Here is a 20,584-nt window from a genome sequence, read left to right on the forward strand (position 1 = left end):
GTCGACTGATTAAAAAAAAATTCAGTTTTTCTGTCAAAATTAGGTGTCAATACGGCGACCACTCTCAGCAAAAAGTTTAGTCTCTAAAATAGTATCTCAAGTTTTAACTTTAAGTAAAACTATATTATAGATCTTTATAGATTTGTACCACTGTTGGTCCATACCACGAGGTCCTTACACGCACCTCTAAAGATCTAACGTTTCAAAAAAGTGTCAGAATTAGAATTTTCATAAACTTTGTATTAATATTGTATTTCTTATTCTATACTACCACTTTTTAAAAAAAGTTTCGGTCAATTTTCCAAGCATTCTATCACTTCTTCAAATCCACGAAGAGCTGTTTCAAATTTAAATGTTTTGTCCATACTGACTTGTCCCAACTGTAAAAAAGTAGGCCAAGCGGCACCCTTCTTATATTTTGTTATTAAGTACTGTCCATGGGTGTATCTGGTATATTCGGTGTTTCTAAAAGTAATGAAGAGTAGATCTGAACGGCAACATCTTCTGTTAGATCTCAAGTTTGGTATCCGGATCGTAGTTTCTTTAGATTTGGTCTATGACATCACTTTAGATTGACAAAATGCACTAAATCACTCGAATAATCAATTTATTCAGCATTTTCATTTTATAAAATGTTTGTCATCAGGCGAGAGAAAGGAGGCATACCCTCTTGAAGGCCACTCCCCTAAAGCTTCGAATCTGGATCCGTCTCTACTCATTCAAATATTTAACTTGTCTTATTTATTGTGTCTGCATATTCTCAGTGATAACATGGTATGTATATATATAAGGGTCTGGAAAATCCCAACGACGTTAGAACTGTCAAAATTGCGATTTTGGTCGTTCTCTTCGCGGGACTCGAAATCGTACCGCTCTGACATCTTATGACAACACAGCCTGCACAAAGTCCAGCGCCCTAGACCACTCGGCCAGCTAGGCTATATAAAATTACAGCTTTTGCTGGCCGGGTCATTCCTCCTCGTAGGAATAACCTAGGGATGTAACTTGGTACACGATGTATTGTAATAAAAATAATATAACTAAAAAAATTCTAGTTACATATGTAAAACCCATTAATCAAATAAAAGAAAACATATGCAAGAAATGATAAATAAAGAATCAACGACAACGCAAAAGAAGTCTAAAAGCATATAAACAAATAAAAGTCTGAAAAAGGCAAGTATCACATATGAATTAACAATTCTGGATGCTTGTCTGATTAAAAGTGTATTAAGATTATTCTTCAACGCAGACAGTGATTCAACACTTCGAACGTCTAAAATGGGAAGTCATTCCATACAACGGCGGCCTCTCGATCAAATAGTCTTTCTCCGTATGTTTTCGCTTTAACTACTGGCTTTACTGATCGTAGAGTTCTTGCTGGCTTTGAAACACTGAGAAGCTGGATCAATTAACTTGTCTGCCAACAATCCTTGTATAAAAATATGTATAAGGATTGTTGAATCCTTTCAAAATAATGCTGTCAATGTACCAACTAAGAGAGTATTTCTTAGTATTATTCTTAGGATTGTAACATATGATTTTTTTTATGAAGCGCTTGTATATAGACTGGCGCTTCATGATCATGCTGTAGTGATTTGAAAACATATAGTAAAATGTGTATATTGTATAACTGATACGACAATTATGTCTCTGCTTCAGTTAAAAATTTGAGATGATCGTTGTATTTTGAACAGATCGGCAAAAAAATAGTTATTATTCATTATTTAATGTATGATGTACGTGGTTTCCAATGACTTCTCGTTTTTCCCCGTATTACATTTCACTCGCGATACGAGAAAGTAAACTGAGCGATTCTTTTTTACCAGAGACAGTCACGATAATATACAACGTCTCTGACTTTATATAAACATATACAAACTTAATCCTAAATTGTTAGATTATTGGTCAATTGATAAAATATTAAAAATACCGAGTAGCGATGCGATGTTCGAATAGGTCTCTGTTCAAACGCACCGCTTTTCGTGTTGCTCAGAAAGTAGACTTAAAACGTCATGTAACGACAACACCTAAGATTTAAGACTGTTTCATTTGGAACTTTGTATTCTCTGAAGGCTTGAAGCATATCATGTTATACTATTCAAAACGCGATGTTTGAAGTGCGATCAAGATTTGTTTATTTTGAAAGTTGTACATGCGGTACCGATGATTACATACTGCATGAGATTGGTGCTAGTCGTACCCGGACTAGTAAATAAGTAGCTTGATGTTGGCAACAATGCAGTAGATAGCTAGGAACGAATTTTCCTCTTAAAAGTATGTATTTTGCATGCCTTTGATACTATCTATAATACAACTTACTGACTCAAAACACATTCTTGAACTAAGATACTTTTTATTTTGTACACACACACGTGCAACCAGGCGATACAAAATTAATTTCTTGCTCTTGAGCCACAGGGACTTGCTCGCGGTCAATAATGGGGGTTTACTATCAAAGGCAACGCCACTATCAAATATCATTCCGTGTTGCTGTTTGATGGTGGGTTGCAATTTGATAATTGACTGGGAACAAGTCCCTGTGCTTGGGCTTGGTTCTCGGGCATACCCGCAAGCACTTAGATCTATTTCAGTCAATGAAAGAGTTTACACACATAAACAAATTGATTTATCTATTTATTGATTTGTCAATAATTAATCCTTAATATCAATAATTCATTTATTAATATCAATAAATGAATTATTGATATCAAGAAATAATTTATAGATATCATTGAATGGGGAATAAATTCCACAACGGCTTGCCATACTAGGGGAGAATGTGGATAGTAAAACCCTGTCATTGATAGAACTTGTACAGTGGTGGATCCAGGAGGTGGGGGAGGTGGGCTTAGAAAACAAATTGTTGAAAACTTATGTTATTGTGCAAGTCATAAATATTGAAACGAATCTGTTAAATGTTCATGAAAATTAAATTAGTTTCCTTTTATTAACTAATTAATCATGATTTATAATTAGGGAATTTGAATTTTCTGCGCCTATTGGCACCACCATGATCGGTTGAGCTGTGACATCACAAAGTCGATTTGTAAAGTTAAAATAAATAGGTAATATATTATGATGTCTGAAGAAATCCTAAATTTTATGACTTTTCCCCTATAATTTTAACCAAAAATAAACAGAAGAAGAGATTGAGGCACACAATGTTATCAAATGTCAGACAACATTGACGAACTACGGTATTATGAATAGAAGACTAGAATGTCTGAGGAAAATCTAGTGGCTACTTCCAAAGAATGTTTGTGTTGCCAGTCAAATCACTTTTAGAGTATTTCTCGTTTATCATTCATGCACTGGTAAGCTTGACAAGACAACATATTTTGGTGATTAGATTAACAGGATTGTAGAAATATTCTTTGTTTACATATCATTTGCATGCAGTACTTGTATCAGTTCCAAACCAACTTAGTGACGTCATGAGCCAATTGGAAGCTATCAGTATAAAATCAATAAAGTCTGCCTATGATCTTTCTTCTGATAGGAAAGTTCTGCAAGATGGCTATCCACATGTAATTCATAGATTTCGAACTTTGCATAGCCTTGAACATTTTATAAAAATGCATTTTGCATTAAAGGTTATTTATTTTTGTTTACGTGGGTATAATTTACCATAAAAGCCTAATTTAATGTAATGGTGGTCTTTCCCTTTAAATCATGAAAAACACTCACTTCATGATACTCAATGATGATCTTGTCAAGAAATTTTTTTTTGGGCCCCCTTACCTAAAACTCTGGATTCGCCACTGACAAGTGTTTCACTGCTTCTGTTCTCAGGTCTACCAGTTTGTTAGGTTGCGGATCCAGGATTTCAGGCCAGGGGGTACAAGAGCTGTCAAGGGTCTTTAGACCTTTTGAGTGAGTAGTGGGGTTTAGGGGCAAAGCCACTAAGAGCTGTATAGATTTTTTTTCGATTCAAAATACTTCATGCATTTTTGTGGCCTTCCTTCACTTGAATTGTACCACTCCATTATACTTTTTGAAGCTGTTTTTTTTTGTTTTTTGTTTTGATTTTTTCATAAAATATTAGGTACTAGTTTTGAAATAACATTTAGAACATATGCCAGAATGATCTCAGATTACAGTTTTTAACAGGCAAAACATCAACTTCTAATTTTTGATAGAAAAAACCTGAAATATTGAGTTAGTATGACAGCAACAGGGGTTGAAAATAACTTTGTTTTAGCTAGGTAGCCCAATGGACTTTTTGATTGATAGGTAATCCTAAAAATTATCTTGTCTGTAGGTATAGTAAAATTTTAAGAGTGAATTTAGGTACATGTACATAATGTAGCATGACCAATTTTTTTCCCATTTGGTAGTATTCCAAGAATGGGGAAGTGATTCCAATCCCATGAAACAAAAGTAAGTTATCCAGCATTATAAGCCCAACAGATGTATTCTTTCTTTATGTTTATAGGACTTGGATATTTTGCCAACAAGGCACAAGGCCCAAACAAAAGAAAACTAAGAGAAAAAATAGGGTACAGATGTATGTATAGTTTAGGAAATAATTTTGTATTTTAAAAATATTTTACATTGACTTAATGGGAAAACATTCTGGAAATTAGCACATTGAGTTCCGGGAAATTAAAATACTTTTTTTTTGTGGTGGGGGAGGTGGGGGTAGTGGGTGGGGGGCTTGATCCAGGAACTAAATGACTGTGGAATTTATGAACCAATATTTACTTGCAGAATTTCCTGTCAGGATTTTTTTGTGTATGGAATAAGCATGGTTTATTTTGATACAGCTATTCACACAAAGTCTTTTTACATTCACTTTGAGTGTGGATGCTGTTGACCATTCTTCCTTTTTATACAACTGCAAATAAATTGTAGTTGTATATTGGTATGGCGCTGTCATCATGGTTTTCATCTAAAAACATGGCTGCCGTTACTAAAAATAGAACATAGGGTCAGACAGTAGTTTTTCACATATATCTCCTAAACTGTTAGGTTTATCCAAATTCTATCAGTAATTAAAATGATCCATATTATTAGGAGTTTAGGACTACAAAAGTCTTCAGACTCCTTGTAAGAGTTATTGCCCTTAAAAGGGGAAAAATGACCTATTTATTAATAGTTTTCAGTCAATATCTTGAAAACTATGATAGGTTAAAAGACTCTTTCAATTGTTGAAAAGATCTTGTGATAAGTCCTACCAAAGACTTCTTGAGTCAAAATTGTTGGACAACTTCTTGTTTAATGTATTGCCTTTGAAAGGCAGAATTCAACAAGGTGAGGATTCAGGCTCCTGGGAGCCTCTTGTTGTGTAAAGTTTTGCATAAGTCATACTTCGCTTTTGTGGGAGCATTTATGTAGATTGATTGCTAGAATGTTGTCATTGGCAAAGCCTGCGGCTATTACGGATGTGGTAAAGTTTCTGTAAGTTCATCATTCAAGGTGCGAAAAATGCTTCACATTAAGAAACATATATAATGGAAGCTCTTTGGTGACCAAGATTGGTGACCAGAAATTAAAAAAAAATTACAGAAACACTGTGGAAAAAATGACCTGGTGATTTTTTAATTAAAAAAAAAAAAAAAAAAACAACCTGGCAGGTTGAAAGATACCCAGTTGGAAGAGGGAAAAGCAAGACCGATTTTTCTTTGGCCTTAGGGGCCTGAAACTAGAAATCTCATATAAATTTTCCAATAAGGTGCCATAGACTAGGATTCATTTTATGTATTGTGACTTGAGCCTAGTAAGAATAATGGGTGCAATTAGAGGCAAGAAATCAGTATTTTTTCTAACTTGAGTCCTAAAAGGAATTGATTTTTGAAATTGAAACACAATTTTCAAAGCTGTGTCAAGTTTGAATGGTGTGTCCATACCCAAATTGTTCATATTTTGACCTCTGTGGTCATATTAAGCTGTGCCCTGGAAATATTTTATTTCTCGAGAAGCATTATATCTGTCCAATTAATTAATATGATTAGATTAATATTTTTGCTATTTTCTGAACCAATTCTCTGAAAATATAACAAAAGAAATTTATTTGCATAATACAACTATCTAATGATAACTTGAGCCCTGTGCAGGTCCGGGTGTCAAAAGAAAAGGCCTGCAGCAGCTCTAAGCTTGTCTTAAAAGGTGACTAAATTATGCTCAGAAACCTAGCCAGGGGCTAGGCACTCTGCCCATAGAGCAACTGGGTTGTGGCCCCATGTGATGTAATGGGGTACCCCTGACGTGTTACATGTTAAGGTTGTCAGGCTATGATACGAAAAACCTGACCGCAAACCATAGTGGTGCACCGTGTTGGGAAAGACGCCATGTTCCTCGCAGGTTAAAGAACCCTGCTGTGGTATTCGATAGGAATAGGAACCTATTGCCTGACCCTACTTACCCCTACCCTTTTCTAGTGGCAATCAAAATTTGTCGACCCTGTTATCCTTGTGTCCCATCCATTTTTTTCATTTGATCATCATCATTTCATGTTCATTTTATCATCTATTTCATGTTCATTGCCTGATTATAGCTGAAATATTGTTGCTTGGGCGTTAAACCCCAATAATCAATCAATCAATGACTTGACCCTGGTACTACATGTATATTGTTAATTATAGTTTTGCCTGTGGTTTATTTCAGTGTTACATCAAGGCAGAGACAAACTGCTTGTTTATCCATGAACTTTCACCAAATTCCTTGCATTGTTTAGTGTTCTCTTGACTATTTCATAGCTGAGGCAGTTTACATTTAAAATAACTTCATCAGTATGTATATAGTCCCAAGCTATGCCATTGCCATATGCATATATAAATGTATATTGGATATTGTGATTTGGATGTCAAGCATAACTTTCCAGATTCACTTACAGTTACTGAACTGGTCTGTGCAACAAAAATTGCAATCTGTCATCTATTACTGATCAGAAACCGATTGGTCAGGGTTCGCATCATGTGACCACAAAGCAGTCAATATATTTTGCAGATTTCATTGTTTCCTTTGTCAATTTTACACATATTTACATAATGCAACATATTTAAACATCAGTTTATACTTTTTTTATGTTTGGTTTATTTCTAACAGATCATCTGTCAATTTACATCACAAAATTGTGATCAGATCAATGTGTTTATGTACATTGTACATGTGCATACTTGTTAAGAACTAAATGTACATGTATATGTAACAGCATACATACAGATTTACTGGTACAAATGCATATAGTTGTCTAAATTAATGTTCATGATGCATGTAAAGAAAAGAGTTTCTAAATTTGTAGAAAGCCAACTTATATTAAGTAACATGAAAATGTGGGAGCTTGAAGTCACAAATACATTGTACATGTACATGTACATGTATATGTAAGAACATGATTTGGTTGGTTACTTTAAGAGTCAGTATGCCTTGAACCATAGTTCTAGACATTTATTCTTCATAGGGCTCTGAAAGTATGGTTCACTAGATTAATACTAAGCAAGCTGCACAATTGTTCCTTTCTCCAACAATATTCTGTACATAAATGCTACTATTTAGCAATTTGATTTGTTAACCAGTTATATAGAAAGTTTTGTTGATTCTAGATATTAGAAAATATAAATCAAAGACTGAAGTTTTCAAACTGGCTAATCCTCAAATATTCTATGTCACAGATTTTGACTTGCTTTCAACATCTGAAAAGACACAAATGCGATGTGCTCTAAAATTGGGAGACTTTCGCTAGAATCTTGCTTCCTTTCATAAGATTACTCTTTTGTAACCGTGATGACTGAAAACTTTCTCAATCAAAGCAACCGGTTACCAGGAAATGCGAGTAATGTTTTTGTTCCACAAGTTTCTCTCAAATTTTTAGCGATCTTTAGGTGACATGATTTTGACCAGGGAACCAGATAAGGAACCATATTAAAAAACTAGCAATGACTGTATATTGATATTGGGGCCCTGATAATGTTTATGACCTTTAATGTCAATTGTAAGGAGAGCCTGTGTCTAAGTAATATTACATTAAATTTAGTGTTAACTGATCATTTCGTCTTTTACTGTAATCTTCCCATTCTCATACAAGCAAAAATCACACGTAGAATGCCTGTATGATATTTAAGCGGTACATTTTGATCTCATATGATCTTGTATGAAGTTAGAGTTGATGATTTTACGTCACTGATCAGCTGCATAATAAAGTGTAGTTTTATATAATTAAGCAAATCCAATGCGAATGTTAACTAGTGAAGTGGAAGAAGACTTATAAAGATTTAAGAATGTTGGATGATCAAGTTTACATGTATGTACAGAAAATAGAAAATGTGAATATTTTTTGTTTTGCTCTAGATACCTTATATTTATTTTACATCATGGTATATACAAGAAATAAATATATACATCTAAACAGATAACATGTACACTATTTAGTTTTTTTATACATGTCATGATTACCAAAATCCTGGAGAAAATATTCTTTGTTTTTCCCAAATTTTTATGATTACAAATACTAATGCTTGTACAAATACTTTTATTAGCTCCAACATAATTACAGTAATTATACCCCCTGTGAACATAGTTACAAAAATGTGAAACTTGATAGATTAAATATGCTTCAGCAAACAACTTCAATATTTATATACATGTACTATAATAACATTAGTCAGGTAGCTCAGAAAACTATTCAGTTTGATAAATTATCATGTCATGCTTGCAATGCATTCATGTTAAAAATAGTTTTTACTGCTAGATTAATTCTTAAATTGTGTGACTAACAGTCTATGAATAGATATATTCAGATTTTACTTGTTTTGGTTGAATGACATGGACCTATATATACCCCTGTAACAAGTGTTTGAAATGCCAATTCTTTCAGCAACAACAGTATTTGTTTTCTAAATAGAATTGTTGAACTTGTGTATGTGGTTTCATATAATCTTTTAGAAGAAGTTTGCACTTATAATTGTCAAAAGAAATTGCCTTCTTAAAACCCAGTTATGAGATCACTTGGTGGATATGAAAACATTCCCGTCAAATAAAGAAAGATTTTCAAATGACACTGCTGTACCAACTATATATGACATAGTGAAGCACTCCATAGCTTTTTAGGAAGCTAATTAATACTTTTTTTTCTGTATATTTCCAACTTTACCATTTTTTTACACTGTTTTGTACTCAAACTTGACACAGTCTAATTTAGTAAAACAATTAGGTGAAACTTGATGGTTTCGAGTGTGGGTAGTAAAGCATTCATATGTAAATATGTGCAATACTCAAGGAAATAAAGAGGTGTAAAATAAAAGCTTTAATCTGTCCAGCTTCGACAATTTGCACATTTCTTAAGCACTATAAAATACAGGTTGAGTTCAATTGTCAGTTAAATCTAAAATGCGCTTTTTGAGCTATGTCTTTTTAAATCATATATGTATGTAAATTATACCAATGTGGCCTGGTATGTTTTAATTCCCATTAGATGCCCTTAGATTTTTGTTTTTTTTTTTTTTACAACAATACCAATTCTTTTCCTGACTGTTTTAATGTGCCTGATATTTTGGAGAAGACTTTTGACAGGTAAATTACAGAAGGCACTTAAAATTTTTCATGAAAATTGTTTTTTTTTCATTATGTTACCATAGCTACAGATTTTTATGATAAAATATAAAAGCCTATCTATCATTTTCCTGGATCTCCATAATGTAGGAATTTAAAAGAGTAATCAAGGGAACCAAGAGTTAGTGGAAATCAAAAGAATGTAATCTAGGGACAAAGACTAGACATGGAAAAGAGACATACACTACAAAGATCATAAAGTAACTTAAATCATACATCTAAGTAACAAATGCAAATGAGCAACTCGGACTCCACTGAAAACTGTTAGCAGGGACCAGGTGCACGGGTAGGATATGCATCCTCTGTTTTTTATAGAAACACCTGCCGAGTTGTTCATAAAAATTCAAGTCCAGGGTAGACACACAAGGAACGGAAAACTATGACCTGATTATAGGATCTGGCCAAACAATATTCTTTCTTTTGGATCAGATCAGCTCATAAGAGTGGAGGAATAGGCCAGCAAGTAAAGGAGTACAATTTGTTCCCATCGGAATGCCAACCGTTTGTTGAAAAACACGTCCATCTCCTGGATTTGCTTAGAGTGTCTCTGTATAACTTCATTGGACACAAATTGACACAAAATTGTTTGTAGTGACCTATCTATTGAGTGCAACAAAAGGCAGTTTGTCATGAATCAGCTATTAAAAATAGGAAAGAAAGAAAATGGAACGCTTATGTCCTGTTTTGGATAACAAATAGTGCTACTCTACTTGCAGACATATTCCTTCACTCTTATGAGGCTGATCTGATCCAAAAGAAGGAACATCGTTTAGCTAGATCCTTTGATCTCAGTTTTCCCTATACAGATGACATATTATTGTTCAACAATTCTAGTTTTAGAAATTTTTTACATCATATTTACACCAAAGAACTTGAGATAAATGATACTGTGAAGTCAGCCTCATATCTTGACCTGCACTTAAGAGACAAAACTATACGACAAACACAATGACTTTTCATTCCATATAGTCAGCTATACTTTCACCTGTGGCAACATCCCTTCAGCACCTGTGTATGGAATGTACGTTATGCTAGAGTGCCATAACTATGCAGACTTTTATCACACTTGACATCTGAAGCAAGGTTTTATTGCTGCAAGATGGAATTTTATCACTACTGAAGTTTTATGTTTGTCATCAAAAACTTGTGATCATTACAGTGTATCCATATGCACTGCAAAAACTGATTTGTTTAAGGTGTCATAGTTTTCCTTCCTCTTTCGCCTACCCTGGACTTGACTTTTTATGAGCAACTTGGAGGGTGTTTCTGGACAAGCGGAGGATGCTAACCTTACTGGTGCACTTAGTCCATGCTCCCAGTTTTTAGTGGAGTCCAAGTTGCTAAATTACTTTTGTTGCTTAGTATGTATTATTTTGGTTGTGTTATAATCTTTGTTGTGTATGTCTGTTTTCCATATCTGGTCTTTGTCCCTGGATTACATTCTTTTGATTTCTACTTACTCTTGGTTCCCTTGATTATTCTTGTATGTTTCGGCCATTTATTTGGATATTTCTGTTTAAACTTTTATTTTTCATTCTTCAGTATTTGTTCGCTGATATTTCAACAGTTTACACAATATCTGCAGCTATCATATCACATGCTGTCAATATCAACAAAAGTTACCGTATTTAATTTCAACATAATAACAAACAAGCCTATTGGTGATTTTTTTTTAATGAACATATTGATATCTTGAGCATACATATACTACATTGTAATTTTTCATTTTGATTTCAGGGAAAGGAGAAGTGCAAGATTAAACAAAGTAAATAATAAAACTGTGAGTTAACTTAATTTACAATTCCTAATGATTAGTAAACAGGTCTTTTTTTATGCAATCCACCAAGTGTTACTTTTGTTGTTATGAATTTAACTAATTTTTTGTACAATAGTTAAAGAAAGATGATTATTCAACTACTGATCCCTATGAAATTGTATTAAAAGGTTCTACACTACCAATTGTTAGAAAATTGATATTAGATTATGTCCCAAAACTTGACATGTGAAAGAATTTTCACTGTGCCTGTCTCATTAGAACACAGTTTACAGTTTTCATATTTAATATTCCAGAAACATTTTGATTTTAATGTTTGTCAAAGCTTTTACATGGGTTGAAGATGTGCATATTGTCAGGATTTTGACTTTCATATTTTTGGTATTCTTAAAGGTGAACTTTTATTGAATCAGTTTTTTCTTTTAATTCCTGTTTGCCATAGGTCAATACAAATTTAATGTGTGCATCTCCTATAATGAACAATTTGATTATTTTTTCAGGCTCACATTTTTAGCATATTGAACAGAGGAATTTATGAACACACTTTGCTTACTTTATAACTAAAAACTTATTAAGCCAATATTATTTAATTTTGCAGTGTTATATATACATACATAATGAAGATGTGCATCTTGACAAATATATGTCATGAAACTTTACCTATGGAACTTTTGTAAGTACTTGGGTAATTTGTAATCCACACTGTAGTTTTGAACATGTTTAAGTGTTTATATACCTATACATATTTTAGATACTTTGTGACAATGTGCCCATAAATAAAAAGTGGTGCATAAGTTGAGACAAAATCCTATAGGTTTTGTTTTTTTTTTTTTTTCACTATCCAGGATTCCTGTCTGTATTTTATACCCCCACTCCTAAGGCGAGAGTGGAATACTGTTTTACCCTTGTCTGTGTTTCTATCCCTAACAAGTTTTTTTTCACAGTTTTCTCAGCAACTTTCTATTAGAATGCTATATTGCAGTATCCTTTTTTCAGAAAAATACCACAACTTCCTGTTCACTGATGACTTTGTTAATTTGTTTTACTTTAAATTTTGGAAGTTGAATTTTTTATTGCACTTTTACTCATCATAAAGGGGCTAGAAGTTTAATGCATTCTTTTTGTGGGTATGCCATATTGTAGGATATTTTTTTGAAAAAAATGACCACTTCCTATGCACCAAGGTTTTTAAAATTTTTTTTATTGTATCGTGATTGAAAGTGGGGTTTAACGAGTGATCTAATTGATAGGTATTACACAATAAACAACAGGAATTATGAGTAAAAGAGGTGTTACTGTTATACAGTGTCATCTTACATTAATTTTTTAAAAAGTAAATTTCAAACTTGAATGAATGAGGAAAATTATTTTTTTGTAATTGGGCTATTAATTATATCAATTACAAGTAAAAAGCTCCCAGGTGACCATCTATGATTATTTAGACAGTCAGTATATTCTGTTGGAGTGTAAGGTGTTAGTCAAATTCCCAACCAGACATTTTGGCTGTCAAAATAATTATAGACAGTCTCAAGGGATTTTGATCAAGTTTTATAGGAAGGTTCGATGACATATGTAGATGTGCATAAAGAAATAGAATTAATGTCAAGAGGATTCCAAAGGGAGATAATCTAAATTAAGGGTTTTACATGATAAGTGAAACTCTTGTACTGCTCAAGGGATTTTGTAGCAATATTATAGGAAGCTTGGGTATCGTATCTAGATGTGCATGAAGGAATATAGTTAGTGTTGAATGATGCCAAAAGAAGATAATCCAACAAAAGTTCATTTAAGTCCATTTGAAACGGGGGTATTCTCTTTGTAGGCTTGCTAAAAGTATTTCTAGTTAGGCACTGCAGAGATAAAAAATAGCAGTCCCCTAGTAGTCCACGGTAACGGGAATTTGAGCTACCTTACTCTTGGGTAAAATTTAGTTAAACATATAGGAAAAATAGAAAGTATTAAACAAAAGTACGGTCTGGAGACTATTGGTGTCAGAACATTTAGTGACAATATAGACATTGAAGCTGTTATTTCCGAAGAACAGAGAACATCTGTCCAAACATTTCAGTAGGTTGTTAGTGTCCAAGTGCTGACATTTCGCAAGTTTGATTGCAAATAATGAACTCACACTGGCCTTCGCCATAGTGTTTTTATGGTGATAATGGGTCTCCACATGGGAGAGCAATTTAAATACAATAAAATGCAAATTGGTGAAGGAAAACGCCGAAATTCCAGATTTTTTTTTTGGCGACGCCATTAAAAAGATGGGGTCAGGGGTCACAAACTAAGGTTGGTCGGGTTATCGGAAACACAAATTTTTTTTTAGGCCTTAGCACCCATCTAAACCTATTTCTTAACAAGTTTATATTTTTCTGTTACAGGAGCTGTTTCCTGAAAAGGAAGCAGAACATTTTATTAGAATGAAAAAAGACCGTGATGGATTAGTCGTTAAACAGATAGATGATATAATTGGTAAGTAAATATTTTGGACTCGCCTATAGAAAGTTCTAAATGAGTTTATGACTTCACTTTTGGTCAATCTTTGTATGGTATGACCTTTTCTAGAGAATCTTCTCATGCGAAACCACTCTTTGAATTGTTATTCATTTTGGTCACATGATCAGCAATTTATTCTCTTTCTTTTTGAAGAATAATATCTGTATGGTATCATGTGAGATGAGGTACATGTATTAGAGTTAAAGGCTATATATTTCCCCCTACCCCATTAAAAATGGCTTACCCTATAGTAGATAATTTTTCGCAACTCACTTCTTTTGGTGTATTTTAGCTGAGTGTCTAAAAAATGCCATAATAAATTCTGCCATATATTTAACCTTGGCTAAAGTACTTAAAGCACAAACATTTTTTATTTACTTTTTGCCACAAAATCTCAAAATGTTACACCCACTGCAATAATCTGTCATGCAGTACATTGTTTTATGTTATATAGGAATCACCCCATCTGTCTGTCTGTCCATACTTCCAAAGATATCCATTATAAGTTCTTGTAACTCCTTCTAAACCCCTCATGGTATTTTGATGAAACTTTATAAATAGGTGGGGAAACAGGTGTGGATGTATATGATGGAATATAAGTACTGTCAGGCAACTCAAAAGGGAGATAATCCAAATTAAGGGTTTTATATATTAAACCTCAAAAACACAACTCCCAAATTGCACAAGGGATTTAGGTGCAGTTTTATAGGAAGGTTGGGTATCATATCTAGATGTGCATGAAGGAATATAATTACTGTTGGAGAACTCCAATGGATGATAATCCAAATTAAAGATTTTGGATGTTAAAGCCTCGTTAGCACAACTCCGCCTAAACTGCTCAAGTGATTTTGATGAAATTTTATAGCAAGGTTGGACATCATATGTAGATGTGCAAGAAGGAATCCAGTTTCTGTCTGAAGGCTCCAAATGGAGATAATTTAACTGAGGAGTTGTACATTTAACTGCATTTGAAGCAAGGGGGATTATTCACATTATTTCTAATATCATCAGGAGTAAAAGCATGTCTAGTAGCGACTTGGCTATGTCCATCATTCCTACTATCTGTGAGTTCACCCTTCTATCAGTCAAACTTTTTGGAATGTTGGCACATGTTATTAAAAAGAAACTTAAACATTTTTATGCCACCAACCACTCCATGTAGTTATACCCTTGTCCATCTGCCCATCATTCAATCATTCCGCCATTCTGTAACAAGCAGCTTTCCAGATTTATTTTCTAAAACCATTGTCATATTGAAGTCATTTTTTGTAAATAGGTGTATATTGGTATGTTGCAGATCAGGTTGTGTTTTTTTCCGGTTTGTTGATATTTGAAGGAGTTGTGCCCTTTAAATCTGAAAAATTACTGTTTGACCAGTTTTCCAGAATTTGTTTTTAAGCACCTTTAGACAATGAAGTGATGTTTGTATACAGGTGTATATTGATGATTTACAGTTCCGAGTTGTATTCCTTTAAATTAGAAAAATAACTGTATGACCAGTTTTCTGGACTTTTTATCTAAACGCAGTGAGACTTTGAAGTGAATTTTTATAAACAGGTGTATGTTGATGAGTTACTGATCATGTTTAAATATTGTTCTAGTTCAATGATTTTATTTATGGTGCCTCTTGAACTTAGAAAATGTTTTCCACAAATTTATTTTTCTAAATGCCCTGAAATATTGATCAGATATTTTGTATGCAGGTTTATATTGATGAATAACACACAGAGGTTGAGTTCTGTTCTGCTTTGTTAATTTTTTATGGAGAACTGAATGTACTGCAGGTTGGGGTATTGGTGTCATGGTGACACATCTATTTTTCTTCATTTTTAGTGTCTTAAACTTAGCCATTTTTCACTTTTCCAGCAGTATATGCTTTCATTAGTAGAATACTTTAAGACATTTGTAACCAATAATGTAGTGTATAAATGCTTAACAAATAGATGGATGATACTTGTTTGTGTACTGACAGATATATAACTGTCACACAGGTTCAGACAATATGTAATACATTGTTCAATGTCAAAAGCACTGGATGATTTTGCTTAGGTAAAAAAATGGCTTTTGATATTTTCTATTAATTAAAGTCTTAACTGATAATTTTGGGGTTCTTTTAATGACTTGGGCTACTTTACATATAGGCAGAATGTACAAAAAAAGTACTGAAAATGAGATTTTTGAGAAGTGTTAAAAAAAATCCATGTATGTTGAATGTCAAAACAGGTAAAATTTGGTGTAATTTGATAGATTTTTCCCTTTTATAAATCATGAATTCAAGAATTAAAGAGTTTGTTACTGTTACTGTATATTGTTGTGAACCATTTCATAAAATGACTCGAAATTGTTACCTCAAAGCTTTATGAAGCTTTGATGAAGTTATCAGACTAGTACTTAAGCTCAAAAGTACACTTATTTGCATAGGACTGTGTTTAAATAGTTTATTTCTGGCTCCAAGCTTCTTTCAGTTGTTATGTTTCCCAAATGTAGTAGCTAGAGAACATATTGTTTTTGTTCTAACTTTAATCATTCTTCTTTCCCATATACTTTTGTCTATGCACTTCTCAAAAACAGCCCAACTGATGGGAACCAAAGTTGGCTAAAAAATAGGACGTCATATTACTAGTCATATTGCAAGTGTTGACACCATATCCTGTATTAAACATTTACCTATAAATCACAATCCAAATTCAGATATGTAGCAAGATTAAATATTGTGTTCACATTTGCCCCAACTGTTAAATGTTTAACCTTAGTGGGTTATCCAGTGCATCAAATTTATTTGATTAAGGATTGGTTTCAGTTGGACAGAGCTAAATCTTCAAATATTAATGTGTGTTACAGAGTAAACTGGAATCAATGACAATCCAGAATCCTCCTAGGGCAAATCGGAATTCCAATTTGTCCTAGTAGAAATTGGATTCTGATTTGCATGGGTTTAAGTCCAGTACAAATCAGAATTCCAATTTCTACTAGGTCAAATTGAGATATCCTGATTTGCCCTAGGAGGATTTGGATTTCCAGATTGTCCTGACTTAAATGAGTGAACATTCGATAAAAAGTTATAATACATGTAAATAAGAAAAAACTGAAAGTGTGTTGATGTTATATAATGATAAATGTTTTAGCATCTTTTATTTAAAAAAAAGTAGTAAAGATATTTTATTGATCTCAAATTTGTTATTCCCCATGATCTGTCTTTTAATTCTTTGAATATGAGGATGATTTGATACAAAAATATGACAGGAAGAAGTTTGTCTTGTCAGGAGTTTAATATGCATTGATCTTAAAGTGTCTTGATGCTGAAAAGGGACTCAAAATGAATAAAGGAGCAAAATTCAAGCACTGGGCAATAAACAACTCTAAGAAAACAACCATAAGTGAAAAGGATATGTTAATGTGTGGTAATACAGACTGTCCTGTAGTAACTAGGGATTAAATGTTCAGAGTCATGTAGGAACTAAACATTAAAACAAGTTATGGTGGAATATGTTATCCACTTATTGGCTTATTTATTGAAATCTGTTCGACATGCTCTACTACAAAACCACTAAAGAAACCAGTGGCTGGAAAGCTTATTATATTCTTGTGATTAAATGTAGTTTGAATTCAGTGTTCAAACAAACTTTATAGTTTACATGTAAAATTCCAGGACAATCCAGAATCCTGACTTAAATTTCTAGTACAATTCATCTGAAATCTTCCTAGAACAATTAATTTGTTCTAGAAGAAATTGGAATTCTGATTTGTACTGGATTTAAATCAGTGTAAAGCAGAATTCCTATTTTTACTAGGAGAAATAGGAATTTTGATTTCCACCGGGAGGATTCTACCTACTGGATTCTAATTTGCCCTGTAATACATACATGTAAAATCTGGGATAGATGTGCAGAGCAAAAACTTTGCCCTGATAAAAAAAAATTTCAATAGAAAAGAAAATTTAACATTTTTAAAGTAAAATGGGACTTAATAAAATAAATACTTGCCATGATAAATTCTGAGTAAGTCCATCTGTGCAAGTCAAGCAGGCAGACCTCTATCTAAAAATATGTTACCATCATAAATTCTGATCAAATTTTAAAATTAATAAAAAACACAGAATCTAATGTAAAGCTGAATCCCATGAACCAGAAGATGCAGGAGGTAAAACAACTCTTTGAGCAGTTATCAAAGGTCTCAATGAATATAAACCCTTGGCTTTAGGATATAATGATCTTAGGTAGTGAGGAATGAAGGAATTTTCAGTTTTCAAGAAACCTGTTGATAAAACTTCCACTAAAGGAATATTATTAAACAGTGCCCAAAATGTAGAAATAGCTCTAACATCATTGGCTTTAATGTTCAGCCAAAAAAGAGATTCTGTATTAGAAGAATTATAGGCTAATTGAATGGTCTTACAAATCCAGGTAGATATCGTTTTTGCTGATAAATCCTTAATATCTTTCTTAAAGGGAATAAATATCCTAGTACATATATTAGCTTTAGCTCTAATACTGTGGGTTCTTTTAAATAAATAAGTAAATTCTGATGGGACAAAGCAGTTTACAAGTAGAATCAATAGGCAATGAAGGTGTAACTATTGGTTGTGAACCTCTACTAGGAATCTGATTTTTGGCTAAAATAGCTGGGTCAGTTAAAAGAGTGACTAAAAATTGAACTCTGTTGAACTTTAGGCATGAATCAGAAATAGAAAGAGCATGTATTTCACTGCTTCTTCTACCTGAAGCTATTGTCAGTAGAAAACAACATTTGTATTACAAAAACTTGATATCTACTTCTCCAGCTGGTTCAAAAGGAATGGTTTTAAAAGATGATAAAACCAAACTTAAATTCCAGAAAGAAATTAAAACCTTTTGTCTAGGATTTTCAAGAGTAAAATTCTTAACCAAAAGAGAAATGTACTCATTACTACCAAAATCAGGACCACCAGGCAAGTGGATAGTTCTGGAAATAGCAGAACGATAACCTTTAATTGTTGAAGGAGACAAGTTTTTATCTTCAAAAAGATAGATAAGAAATTCAGCTAACTGCTGAACAGTAATAGTAATTTTGAGAGGATCAGTTTCTTTCTCACTACACCAGCTACTGAAGATTGTCCACTTAGCATGGTAGACAGTGTTGGTAGAGTCCCTGACTGCTTGAGAGAAATGTCTGGCTGCTCGCTCAGAAAAGCTTCTCTCCTTGAAACTATTCTAGAGAGAAGTGACGCGAAAAGATCTGGATACAGGAGACCTCCAATGAAGAGTTATTGCTTGAAACACTGATTTGAGAAGTTCCCATTCTGTATTCACTGGGGCTAGAGTTCTCGATAGAGAGTCTGCTAAGACATCGAGTTTCCCTGGAACATGACGAGCTACTAGCTGAAGCTGAAGTTGATTGCGAAGAAGGATAATTTCTTTTGCAAGAAGAAATAGCTTGAAACATTGAGTTCCCCCTGGATTTTTACGTAAGCAACAACTGTCATATTGTTGGATGCAAGAACAAGAGACTTTTTTGCAGAATAGGTTGAAATTTAGATATTTCCTGAAGAACTGCTTTCATCTCTAGAAAATTGATGTGTTCTTTCAGTAAGTTGGGGTTCCAGACCCCTGATACTGAACATCCTTCCAGATACCTCTAGATAGAGGTTGGAGGCATCTGTGAACAGAGTCTGATTCGGAATTGGAAAGACAGAAGTTCACCTTTCAAAGTATTCTCCTGAACGGTCCACCATGAAAGATGTAGAAACAATTCCTGAGGAATTATTTGAATTTGATATTTCCAGTTCTGAGAAGAGAATCGTTTAGATAAGAATGAATCTGAATGGCCTGAGAGTAAAGATGAGCTACGGCAACTTGCACAACCTTGGTGAAAACAAAAGGTGCAGTAGAGAGGCCAAACTCTGAAGTGGTAAACCTTGTTGTTCCAAACAAAACGAAGAAATTTCCTGTAAGAAGGACATATTGGAATATGGAAATAAGGGTCTGTCAAATCCTGGGAAGTAGTCCACATACCTTGAAGTATTGAAGCTCTGATAGACCGAATTATCTCCATCTTGAAATGGGGAACAATCAGATAAAGGTTGAGAATGGACAGGTGATGACCATGGTCTCATTCCTCCTGTTTTCTTTGGAACAAGGAAAATCTGAGAAGAGGAACCTGGGTCTGTTTATGAAACAGGAACTTCCTCTATTGCCTTCTTTGTCAAAAGACAATCTATCTCTGTTGATAAAAGAGATGTTTTTTTGCAGATGAATGGTGTTGGACAGTGGAATAGGAACTGGTGAAAGAGGTGGTAGTTCCTTGAATGTTAGAGTTAACCCCTTCCCCCAAATTACTGACAATATCTAACAGGTAATATCTTTCCATTTTTGTTAAACCCCCCCCCCCTACTGGGATTTGAGAAAGGGGATTTTCGTAAAAATAACCCTCTGGATTGGGTTTTGTCTGTAATGTACGAGAGGGTATCTTCCTAGGTAGAAGGATTTGACCTCTTACCGCCTTTAAAATTACCTGGTTGGCAGTTAGTAAGTGATCCTTGAACTACTTTTTATCCACCTTCAGTGAAACGCCCTCAGTGAAAACCTTCCTCTCTTTTCTGTGGAAGGATAGGAAGAACCACCAGAAGAAGAACCACCTTTCTTAGAATTATTTCCAGAGAGTGAAACCTTAACATTTATTGGTGATGGAGCATGACTGTGTTGCTTCCGAATCTCCTCAAGAGGCAAACCAAAAAGTATGTCATTCAATGGAAATTTGATCAAAGAATCTTTCAGGCTGTCTGAA

At 33.7% G+C, this 20,584-nt stretch overlaps 1 protein-coding gene across 1 annotated transcript in view; it reads left to right on the top strand.

Moving 5' to 3' along the window:
- The first annotated feature begins 2,232 nt into the window (after nucleotides 1-2,232).
- Nucleotides 2,233-20,584, top strand: part of LOC148600636 (uncharacterized) — a 38,038-nt gene continuing 19,686 nt past the window's right edge. The window contains exons 1-3 of the mRNA XM_088557899.1: nucleotides 2,233-2,277; nucleotides 11,290-11,332; nucleotides 13,708-13,798. The gene's annotated coding sequence lies outside the window, so the exon portion shown is untranslated. The remainder of the gene's footprint in view (nucleotides 2,278-11,289; nucleotides 11,333-13,707; nucleotides 13,799-20,584) is intronic.

Source organism: Perna viridis, chromosome 13 (genome assembly GCF_037379345.1).
Source record: "Perna viridis isolate PV_CMFRI_1.1 ecotype Kerala chromosome 13, ASM3737934v1, whole genome shotgun sequence".
NCBI lineage: Eukaryota > Metazoa > Mollusca > Bivalvia > Mytilida > Mytilidae > Perna > Perna viridis.